Here is a 12,731-nt window from a genome sequence, read left to right as displayed (position 1 = left end):
ATGATTTTTAGTTTCTTTCCTTCTTAAACACACTTCATATCTATGCAAATAAATGAGACAAATCAAAAAGGAACAGTTCCCCAAGCATCAGATGAAAGAGCAGCCAGAGTTGGACCTAAGCTTTATTTATGCATCCAGTAAGAGCTTTCTATTGTTTGCTTTTATTATTTACAATACTTTTGCTATTCAATCCCACTAATCAATCGAATGTTTAGTAATCATTTGACCAATCTATCATTAAAATGTCCCTTCCTTGGAATTAATATTCTCTGTAATTTGATTTCCTCCTCTTTCCTCCTATCCGCTGGGTCAGTTTTGGATTTCATACCACAGAGCTCACGATCCTTCCACATCCTATTTCAGTATTCTGGATGACGAACTACCACAAAGGCTACAGTCTCTTCTTCCTTTTTGGTGTGGGGAAGAGACAACACATGTACACTTTTGAAAGAAGGTCTTAAAGTATTATAAAGTGGGAACTTCTAAAACATAAAGTGTTTCTTTTGATTCTGGCTTTGACTTAAGTCATTCATATTCTAGTTGATAGATTTCTGCATGGTCTCTTCAGCATGAAGCCAAAATATGATTTTGTGGTTTTATAACTCCATGTTATTGAGAGTCATACAAGGTTTTAGAAGCAATCTTATGTATGTGGCTATTTTGACAAATCAACATCCTTCTTACTGAATCAGTTCAATATATCTGATCTTGTTCACTTTGGAAGATTAATTGAATAAATGCAATTTATCTACCAGCTTTGCAATTAGGGCATCATTGAACAAACAGTTTAAAGAAAATAAAAAAATACCAGTGCATTCCACTGGAAGTTAACATTTTGCCAAATATTATTCAATTATGCATATGGATTGAGTGACATTAAAGTGGTGTTTGGGTGTTATCTCCCACTGTGTTGGTAAATCTGAACAAATCACTTAGGAGAAAATTGCTATGATGTGTAAAATGTAGATAATAATACTGATCCCAACCAATTGCAGACTACAATGAGGGGCCAATGTTGTGGCAGAGAGGGTTAAAACGAGCCTGTGACACTGCTAGATATACTAATCTACTTTATTAATTTATTATTTTCAAAATGTTTTTATTATGTGGCACAATTCAGTTCTGTAGATAGGGGTTTTATTCTCCCCTTCTCCTTTCTCCCTCCCAATCCCGTTTCTCCACTGCAATTCTGCAAATTACAGTAGCATAGTCCCTTAGGAACAGTTACTAGATCAACTTCCTGCTTCCTACCTGTGTCATGATGTGTTAAGTACGGGCAGAGGTATAATGTCTGATATCACATGGATGGGTATATTCCCAGATTACAGTTTATTCTTTTGAGAGTTTTGATTAAACATGCCTTCTGTCACCTCACACTGTGGGGGAAGGAAAGTTGCTGTTTTCTTTGATAATAAACGGAAATATGTAATCAGTTGCTTGAGCCTGAATTGTAAAAACAACTCAGGGTATTATCCCCCCTAATATTCCCCAAAGGATGTTTATCTTTAAATTTAAAGAAGTAAAATTATTTTGCTTTCTTTAGAGTCATTTCATGTTTCTCATTCCTTTTAAAGTTAAGAATCCTCTAGCAATGAAAATATACAATAAGTGATGGTGTTTTTGTAGATGCTGCAAGAAATAATTGTAGGGGAAAGTTCTTTAATGTAGGAATTCCTAAGTGTTAACAGATCATGAAAACTAGCAACAACTGTTGGGCCGAGGAGCAAGATCTGCAAGCAGAGGGCAGATGATTCCGCAGAGATGAAAAGGGTCTGTCCAGTGTTTGAGCCCCGGCTGCATTTGACTTCCATGTCCTTTTGGGACACGATGTGCTTTGTGGGAGAAGTCGGCGCAGCTGCTTTTGCTAATCAGTCAATGTGACACCGCCCCACGGGGAGGGAGGCGAAGGCAGCTACCCTGGGGACCCACCACCCTTGCCGATTAACAGTCTGTCTGCCCATCAGGCCTAGAAATGTAATTTAGATGATTATCTCCGTACCCCTTAAACCTTGTGACCTATCACAGTCTGTTTGAAGTTTGGCTGCTTACACTTGCTAATAGGGAAGAAAGGAGGATTAACTCCAAGGTCACGAAACCGAAGCCCAGCCAAGAGGAGGGCAAAAGAGCTGCAGCAACTTTCCCCTGCCGCTGCAAGGAAGAGGGAGAGTCCAAAGAATGATGGGGCTGGCCACAGAATTCAACTCCCTCTGGGAAAAAGGACTTCTTTGGTATTACAACCAAGATGGAATCCTTCACCCCTCTGCTTTTTTCAGCATGTTTTGTCTAATTTTTGATATCATGTTCTACAGCTGGGCTGTCAACGCGTAAGGCCTGTTGACAGGCCTTGGAGATGATAGTTGTAATGTCTGCTGTGTGGAGATGATAGTTGTAATGTCTGCTACTTAGAGCAATGTGAAGTGGGTGCCTTAAAAGTATGTGGGATCTGCTGTGAATTTGAAATAGTTTTGTGTTGGTTATAAGGCATGAAAGTTCTTAAGAGAACCCATGAAAAGTATTGGTTTACATTTGCAGGAAGCTGACTCAAGTCTTGCAACCCTTACCTGGCTCAGCCTCTCAGAGTGTGCGTGTTCCAGGCACCGGGGTAACAGGGAAATTCCTTTCTGGCCAGAGGTTCCATATGCTGAGAAAGCTGTTCAAATAAATCCTACTTATCAGCTGACCACTTTACTCCTTGACTATTGAAGCTTTCTCTTCCACTTTAGGAAAACCCAAAAGGATTTTTTTGCTGAATTTATCATACTGATAAAGTTAGCCCTAAATATTTCAAAATTTCAAAAGACCAATTCTGTATTTTCTTAATGTCTAATTTTATTAGCTAAAATTTGCTTTTATATAATATTTTTGAAACAAGAATTATAAGGATAGCTCTTTTGACGTGGTAAACTCCACAAATGTTACAGAAAAACAGAAAAATGAAGCTTAGATTTAAAACCTTAGCTTGGACTTTTTCTTATCCATTTGTATTGGTTCTTAATTAAAATATGATAAAATATGTGCATATACTTGCAAGATATTCTGCAGAAACATGTTAATATCTTTTTGAAATATAAATGTAATTAATTGATAGATTTCAGACTGCAAATATGAATCAATATGTATATAAAGTTAATTTTTCATGGGAAAATAGAGTTAAAGATAAGTTTATTTTGATGTGAAAATTGAAATTCCTGCCTAGAAGGGGTTTTTTAATTAAAATTTACAAGGGGGAATCTTTATGCATCTCAATCTATTAATACTGCCTACCAAGGAAACTTTTGTATCATCATTAAATTATTTGTGCGGTGTTTCTTAAATTCCAATTTACTTAAGGTTTTTTTTTAAGATTTATCTATTTTTATTGGAAAGTCAAATATACAGAGAGGAGGAGAGACACAGAGGATGATCTGCTGTCCAATGGTTCATTCCCCAAGCAGCTGCAACGGCTGGAGCTGAGCTGATCCGAAGCTAGGAGCCAGGAGGTTCTTCTGGGTTGCCCAAGCAGGTGCAGGGTCCCAAGGTTTTGGATTGTCCTCTACAGCTTTCCCAGGCCACAAGCAGGGAGCTGGATGGGAAGCAGGGCCACCGGAATTGCAGTCGATGCCCGTATGGGATCCTGGCACATTCAAGGAGAGGACTTTAGCTGCTAGGCTATCGCGCTGAGCCCTCAATAAGTTTACATTTGCATTTAAGTTAACCTTTGTCTACCAAGAAAGTTTCAGAATGCCTCCATGCCAAATCATTAAAATAACTCAAACTGATGTGTTTCTTCAGTATGTCTATATCTATACATTTTTTTCCCACGTGGACTGAGTTTATCTTGACTGATAGCAGAAATTGTACTTTAGATAATCAAATGAAAAATGTAATGTCTAAAGTTAGAGAAATCTATAAACTTAGTTTATGACCACTTATGTATCCAACTAGCTATTATATTTTCCCTGATTAAAAATTGTCATATCTTTATTGATAACACTCCATTTTCCAAATTCTGCTTTTACTCATATGAACACAGTCTTTATTAAGGGCAAGAATTTAAAAATACGTAGAACTGAAATATTCCCACACAACTTAAATGTCTCCTGACCTGACCTCACAGTAGTACTCCTACAACTTAGAAATGTTATTAGCATGAAATAAAAAACATATGGATTTACTTTATACATGTCTTAACATACAATAAAACAGTCTTATGAAACTACCTGGAGGACCCGGCACGGTAGCCTGCAGACTAAAGTCCTAGCCTTGCATAAGGTGTCAGGAACCCATATGGGCACCAGTTCCATTCCTGGTGGTCCTGCTTCCCATCCACCTCCCTGCTTGTAGTCTGGGAAAGCAGTCGAGGACAGCCCAAAGCCTTGGGACCCTGCACCCAAGTGGGAGACCCAGAAGAGGCTCCTGGCTCCAGGCTTTGGATTGGCTCAGCTCTGGCTGTTGTGGTTACTTGGGAGTGAATCAGTGGACAGAAGATCTTCCTCTCTGTCTCCTCCCTTGTGTATATCTGACTTTCCAATAAAAATAAAATAACTCTTTACAAAGAAAAAGAAAATACCTGGAAAACCTTAAGTATTTCCTTTTTTCAAGCTTGTCCTATTATGCATAAATATATATGCTATATGTTCCACTGGAGTGGGCAAGATGGTATTTCTTGCTGTCCTAAGTCTATCAATGCTTAACAGTTGGACTGTCTTGGTTTAACCATTCATAACTTAAAACACATTCCTTACAAAATCAATGAGCTGTTAAACTGGTTTCAAATGAACAATAATATATTTTCATGACCTTGGAATTTAGATTCAGAAAGTTCTGAGTTATGTTACTTCCTCCTTTTTTTTCAAAACCTATTTGTTTATACCCTGCTCTATAAATGAAGGCTTTGAGCTGGTATAGAGGAAAGCTGGATAAAATAGATGAACAAATGGAGCGTGAGGTCAAGAAAAGTAAGACAACTGGTCAAGGTCAAACAGCTCCTCAAGTCAGGTCATAGCTCTTGGTGCCCTGTGCTCTCCACCTGCTAAAAGAGGTCATGAGGTTGGCTTTAGCAAAAATTGCCCGAGAAGGCAATTATCAGCATCTCACAGGCTATTTGTAGACATATTTACAGTATTATAGATCGCCTGTGATTTCTAGCCAGACGAGGATATTTTCTTTGGTCTCATAGTTTCATAAACCCAGACTGAATGAAATATTTTTGTTTATTTATTTTTGTTCTCTGCTTCAAATTAGAACTCTACTAGAAACTTTGATATTCATTTACTTTAAAATGCCTGAGGAACCTCACGTGAAACAAATTTTAGAGAAAGCTGCCTTCTTACAAAGAAACATAGCAATGCAAACAAAGGATTTTAGGGAACAAGATATATATTCTTTCATAATTGTAGCTCATGTCAATCTCCTTTTAAAACCTAAGGGATACCTGAAATAAATGAATACATAGGCAGATATGACTGATGGATAAATAGACAGATACAAAGAATGATAGATAAATGATAGATATATAAATATACACTTGGGTATTTTTAGGATCTTAATATTGCATGTCTCATTTTGCTAAACATCAGCTCCCAAATTAGATATGGCCTTTGAAAGCCTTTAATTACTAAACATAAGGACAGATGCAGCCATTTTTGATTGTCAGACTAAGAAGAATGACCTAAATCTAGTTTGCATAGCTTGCAAGTTTCTAGTGATAGGTAGGTTCAGTGTTTAGACAGAAGGATCATACATCTGAAAAACACATGCATGCTACTTTATAACTGTTCTGTTTTGGTGTACATATACTCTGAAGCTCCAAATAGAAATCGATATCCTTGAAGACAGAGACCTTTTATGTTGGGGAGTTGATAGATTTGGTATCATTCTTTGTCATTCAGCTCAATGTTACATTTCTTCAAAGGGACTTCTAATGGGTTTTTCACATTTGGTCTCATGTGCCTACGCTGTTGACCCAACACAAGAAAGCATGGCAGAGGTGGATGTTTGGCGTGCTAAGAGTCATGCGTCATAGCACCTGGGCTTCCGACTGATACAGACATTTGAGGCATCAGTGATGACTCAAGTGTTTGGGTCCTTACCACTTGTGAGATTTGGGCTGAGTTGCTGACTCTGGGCTTTGGCTTGGCCACAGCCTAGCTGTGGGCATTTGGGAACGGAACCAGTGGATGTCTTTCCTGTGTGTCTCTCTGCCTCTCAAATATATACTTTTTAAAAAAGATTTATTTAATTTTGTTTGAAAGACAGATTTACAGAGAAGGAGAGAGTGAAAAAGATTCTCTAGCTGCTGGTTCACTCCCCTAAAAAGCCACAATGGTCAGAGCTAAGCCACTCTGAAGCTAGGATCTAGGAGCTTCTTCCAGGTCTCCCACATGGGTACAAAGTCCCAAGGATTTGAGCAAATCTAATCTGCTCTCTGAGCCACAAGAGGATATTTGGATTGAAAGTGCAACAGCTGGGACACGAACTGGTGCCCACATATGATGATGGTGTTTGCAGGTGGAGATTAGCCTGTTGAGACACCATGCCAATTCCAAATACATAGATTTTTTTAAGCGCACTAGAAGGCTGAGATTGACAACAGAGTGAGCCAATAAAGGCAAGAGAAACTCAGAGTGGTTTCCTGTACCAAGTAGATTCATAGACCAGACCGCTAGCCAGACTAAGGGATGTGATAGATATCCTTTCAGTGAAAACAATAGCAGCAGGGGTCCAAGAAATAGTGAGCTGACTGGAGGTGAATTGCCTCTTACACTGGTCAGATGGGGATGAATGACATTTGCTGATTTAGTAGAAGAGGCAGGTGAAAATTGGTTAAGGAATTAGCCCAGTGTTAGCAGGACCTGGTCCTAGGACAGAACTAGAAAAAACAGGAGAGTTGCATGTGAAAGAAAGAGAGAGAGAGAGAGAGAGAGAGAGAGAGAGAGATAAACCCACTAGCCATGGAAGTAATGAGAATTTCACAGCTATAAATAATATCACTTGCAGAAACAATCAAGGTCTCCCAAAAGCATTGAAAAACAGACAGATTTCTCTAAATATGTCATGGGATTACCACCATGGTTATAAAGCCACCGTTATCTCTTTCTCACTGTCTCCTTCAGGTTTGTTTCCTGATTTTCAAAAGTATTTTACAGGAAGTCAATAGCTTTTAGAATATTACATTTGGAATATTTTTTTAAAATTACAGTTAGTATGTTTCAGTTAATTTGTATTTACTCATTAGCAGAATGAAAGGATTGGTTCATTATCCCCGGCTAAATAGACTAGATTGGTCCAAAAGGAGAGCAGACGAGCATGATACAGCTCACAAACATCCCGAAGATGTAAATTTTGCTTTAAAAATATCTGTGTAATAGCAAGTGTACCTTGTCGTACTGATGGATTCAGAAAGAGTATGGCTACTTGATATGTTGGTGAAGACAATGGAAAGAATCAAGGTCATGAAACTTACTGGATGTTTCTTCATCTCAGCTTGAAAAGGGCCAGAGAAATCTGAAGCAAAATGCTGCTTACTTTATTATTTCTATTACAGAGATTTGTTTAATCCTTGGAAAGGAGGCATCTGTGATAATGAGGCCTAAAAGTTTTTCTGAAGAATAGGATTGATAGTTTATGATAAGCCTATTGTGTTTTAGTGTACATCTACTTAATTTGCAGCAGAATAAGATTATTCTGGAAAAAAAAGGTGCTTATTTAGAAGTAAGAAAAAATGGGAGTAGCTCATGTTTTTCTACTTTCATTTCCTTGTTGACTTTCATCCGTTCTTATGCAGGAAACATACCACAGGGGCTTAAACACATTGAGATTCAATTATTTTCTAGCAATGGCCTCATTAGTGGTATAATTTTCTAGTAAGTAAAGTGCAAGTTTCTCTCCTGCATGTGTTACGTACTAGCCATTTTTAAATGGAAAGAACAGGGCCTGGTACAGTAGCCTAGTGGCTAAAGTCCTAGGCTTGCATGTGCCGAGATCCCATATGGGCGCCAGTTCCATTCCTGGTGGTCCTGCTTCCCATCCACCTCCCTGCCTGTGGCCTGGGAAAGCAGTTGAGGAAGGCCCAAAGCCTTGGGACCCTGCACCCAAGTGGGAGACCCAGAAGAGGCTCCTGGCTCCAGGCTTTGGATTGGCTCAGCTCTGGCTGTTGTGGTTACTTGGGAGTGAATCAGTGGACAGAAGATCTTCTTCTCTGTCTACTTCTCTCTTTATATCTGATTTTGAAATAAAAAAAAATAAAATCTTGTTTTTAAAAATGGAACTAACAGCCCAGTTCCTTCACTGTGAGGATCAAATGTTTCCTATGTATCATTGGAGTTTTATGGAAATGTTATGGTAGAGATATATGATGAGGGAGTCTTCAACTGTGCAGACAGTGAATACAAACAAAATTTAAAGACAAAAACCCAAAACAGCAGAGTTGGACAGTTCTGTACTGCAGCTTGAAGGTTGTCCTCCCTGCAGGTGCACCTGGGCCAGTACCTCAGCTGCTGCAATGCGATGACAACATACTTTGTGATGCTAACCCGTACTTCTTTCCTGCTTTTTCCTGACATCCCTCTTTGCCTTACAGATAGGGGATATCCAGCATCTTCTGTGCTTGTGTCACAGAAGGTAGAGTCACAGCAATGAAATTAGAAAAAAAAGCAAACCAGCACTTAGTGGCTTAGAATGGCTGCATCCCTATCAAAATGCTGGGCCTTGGGTTTGATCTCTGCTCCAAATTCCAGCTTCCCGTTTTGTGTACCCTGAGAGGCAGCAGGTGCAGGCTGACATGGCTGGCTTACCACGGTCTTTTACACCCATGTGGGAAACTGATGGAGCTCCTGTTTTAGTCTGTCTGCCCTGACTGTTGAGGACATTTGGGAAGTGAGCCTGTGGATAGAAGCATATTCTCTCTCTCTCTCTCACTCAGTTTCCCACCTGAGGAATATCAGCTCTAAACCAAAATATCAGCTTGGGTAAAACTGAAGTTTTCAAGTATTAGTGCTAGCCTGCACATATACAGTATTTTAATCAGCAAAATGATTAAGCCCTATATCTTATTAAATATGGGAAAACTGTGGCATGAGGTCCATTTTACAACTGTGCAATTCCAAATACGTAGCAATTGAATCACTGTCCATGGATTACACATCTAGTTTAAGGCTCAGCTGGATATTATGGTCAGAGAACTCTAAATAAAAGAATGTTAGACACATGTTTAGTGCATTGAAGCCTCACAATGCTCAATATGGTTCTTAACTAGATATTTCCGGAAAAGCCATTATCTAGAAATTCAAAAGCCGCATCTTTTCCAAAATAAACATGACGACTATTTGGGATGTTGCTTGCGTCTCTATCAGCTGTGTCCCACATGCTTTCTTTCTTCTGCAGGCTCTTGTGCCTTGGACTCATCCAACAAATTAAATCTTTCTGTTATTTCAGACAACAACAACCAACAAAAACCACTACAGAGGGTACAATAAAATTAGAATATAGCAGCCTACGTGAAACAATCAAACGAGAGGCTCTTTTGTTGTTACATTTCCTGAAATAAACATTAATAAGAATATGACAAGTTTTCAAAAAGTTCATGGAAAGTACAATTGAAAGATAATGAACATTTGCCATAAAAGGCTTTGAAAACCTCCATTATGTCAAGAGGGTTTGGTTAATAATATTAAAATATTGCTACTTCGTTAAAAACATACCATCTCTTAGCAAATTTGACAGAACCCAAATGAATAGACCTAGTTTCTAGTAATAATAGTAAGAATAGGAGTGAAGCGTCAGTTCAGAAACTAATTTTCCTTCTTCCTTCCCTCCGCCCTCTTGCCTGCCTGCCTTTCTTTTTTTCTCTCACTACTACCTCCTTTACTTTTTTCGTTTGCTGATTTGTTCCATGGCTAATGCCATGATGTTGCTAAGGCAGAGACTTCACATCACCCCACCCTTTAAAAGATTTGTTTGCTTGTAAAGCAGTGAGAGACAGAGCATCTTCTGTCCACTGGTTCTCTCCCTGAATGTCTACAATGGCCGGGATATCCAGGAGCTTGGAACTCCACTCACGCCTCCCATCTATGTAGCAGAGGCCCACGTTTTTGGGTCATCTTCTGCTGCCTTCCCAGGAACATAAGCAAGAGGCTTGGTCAGAAGTGGAGCAGCCATGTCTCCAACCAACATCCGTATTAACTGTTGGCATTGCCCTCGCGTAACCTGGTGCATCACAAGCCCATTCCCTGACGTGTCCCTTCCATTTCAATTGATGTTCAACGTGATAAGAGAACCACCAAAGGATGAAATTTTAAGTTCTAGAATGAGACCACCCGCCTTGGGTGGGCAGTTGAGAGCCCTCCATGCTGTTGTAAGCAAGATGACTTTACATCATCCTCAAGACAAGAATAAAAGCACTTGTGTCACTGTTTTACTGTGTCATTCACCGAGACAACATTTTTGCCTGCAGCCTCTGTGCCTGGTTCCACATACTGCATCCCTCCTTATTTCCTGCTTCCATCTTTACTAGAATTTTTTTTCCTTCAAAGAATTATTCCTATTTATTATCAGGAAGTCCACTGTTGGTCTTAAAAAATCATTTAGTGCTTCTACAAAGCCTCACAAAAATGCAATAATCTGCCTAGAAATTGTAATTATAAATAGCTTCATAATCCACATAATTATGTGCCATGGAACGCACAGCTTTCTCTTCCATGCCAAAGTGCTTATCTAAGCTCTCTAGGCCCTAGAAATTGTTTGGCTTAGTGGTGATCTAGCAGATTATTTCCCTTGAGATTTCTAACATTTCCGAAATCCATTCCGCGGAAAAAGTTCTCTTTTATCAGCTGTTAGCAGGAAGAACAGTGAAATAGAGTTGTAACAAATTTTAAATTTAAGTAATGTTTTCTTCAGGCTTTACAACATTTGAAAGCCAGAGCTAGTGAGAGTTGTCAGCTAAGGAATGTTTATGGAATATCAACCTGGACATGAATTTAAGAACGTAAGAGGCTCCTGTCTCCTAATGCACACCCTGAGAGGTAGCAGGTGATGGCTCAAATACTTGGCCCCTTCCTCGTGCGAGACCTGGACGGAGTTCTTGGCTTCTGGCTTCAGCCTGGGCCAGCCTCAGCGGTTAGGGACACCTGCAGCATGAACTAGTGTCTGCTTTCCAAATAAATAAATAAATAAATAAATAAATAAATACATTATCAAAGAACTTGACTTTTACGGTCAAGAAACTAGGGATTTTTTTCGCCCTTTTCCCTCAGGGGGCTAATAGATAAAGCAACCAGAACTGTTTTGGTGGCTAAAGAGCCCAAGTAAACTGCTCGAGCTTTTCAATGATTTGAAGTACCCCGGGTATCATTGGGGGTTAAATGTGAACAGAATAATTGAAATTTATTTTTCACATAGTCCTATTCTCAGAATTTCAATTTGCTTTTAAGTTGGCCTGCACCATATATTAAGAAAAAGGCACAAAATGATGACATTTGGACAACCGAAAGACTTAAGTTGTTGGTAAAAAGTTTATGCAACTCATTTTGGGGAAAGACCAACTGCTTTCTATGTTCCCTTAAAGCATATTTCTTTTGTGTAATTCTTTTTCTCAAGAGGAAGGCAGTCGAGACACAGTTGCATTATTTTTTTTTAAATGTTAGAGTTTTGACTTAAGTGAGTATTCTATCTAGTATTCTATTCTGGTCAAGTGTTTGATAAATGTGAAATAAGTGATACTATTATTTTCATTAAATCTTAATAATAGTGTTCATTATTTCTGGGTTTTCTACACCCATTAAAAGCCATATAATGGTTAACATTTCATATTACACTCTTAAGCAGAGTTGAATTTCCTTTTTAATAAGCTTTATATTTTATTTCAGATAGAAAACCAGTGGGTGAGTTTTCCACTTCCAACTGTAACAATATTAAAGATAATTGCAACTATTTTCTGACTTATAGTGAGTACACCTAACAATTTCCTTAATCAAAACCTGAGTAAGAAATGAGAGGAGTACCTGGAGGGGGTGAACAGCACAATATTGAAAAATGAATGCATAAGTATGCTCAGTCCACACTAGTGTAGATTAAAGGAATCATGGAATGAGTAAATGACTTTTTCCCAAATGAAGCAGTTAACAACATGAATCTTGTTAAATCTAAGAGGGAGAAAAATTGAATGTTCAATGACATATACTGTGGAAAACATAAAAATAATTATTGCTCTCCCTGAAACTACATGGTACCTATAGTTCAGTGTGGAGGGAAAGAGCCACAAGTATTTCTTTATGAACGGATTAATCTTGTTGTATTCCATGGTTAAAGTGCATCCCAGATTAAAGTAGAACATCTCAGAAACCAATTTTGTCTATCATAAATGACGGTCAATGGGAGCTGTGCAAGTATAGCACAGAGCAACTCATCTTGAGGTGCAAGGCAGAATAAAAATTCGCTAGGTCAATAGCCACATGTCAAATAGTAGATGACCTTATACATGTTTAAGTCTTTGCTAGGCCAAAATTTTAATGTTTGCTGGGTCCAAACTACAGCCAATGGTGTATGTTTCTATAGGAATGGCGTAAGATACAGAAACATTCCATCTTCTTACTCCTTAGTAAATAAACCTACACATTTCTTAAATGGCTGTGAAACTGCATAGGAAAATATTCAATTGAGGGTTATTTCAAAATGTCCATTTTCCTTCCAAAATGCTTGCATTTTAATTCTAAAATTTTTGTTAAGGCACAGGGCACTAAATAAACACACAATAT

General features: G+C 38.5%; 1 protein-coding gene across 3 annotated transcripts in view; it reads left to right on the top strand.

Moving 5' to 3' along the window:
• Positions 1 to 12,731, top strand: part of CPED1 (cadherin like and PC-esterase domain containing 1) — a 218,244-nt gene that overhangs the window by 137,858 nt on the left and 67,655 nt on the right. The gene's annotated exons all lie outside the window — the stretch shown is intronic.

The sequence above is a fragment of the Ochotona princeps genome, chromosome 25 (genome assembly GCF_030435755.1).
Source record: "Ochotona princeps isolate mOchPri1 chromosome 25, mOchPri1.hap1, whole genome shotgun sequence".
NCBI lineage: Eukaryota > Metazoa > Chordata > Mammalia > Lagomorpha > Ochotonidae > Ochotona > Ochotona princeps.
Note: the sequence above shows the minus strand (reverse complement) of the source record. Positions and strands in the feature narration are given on the sequence as shown.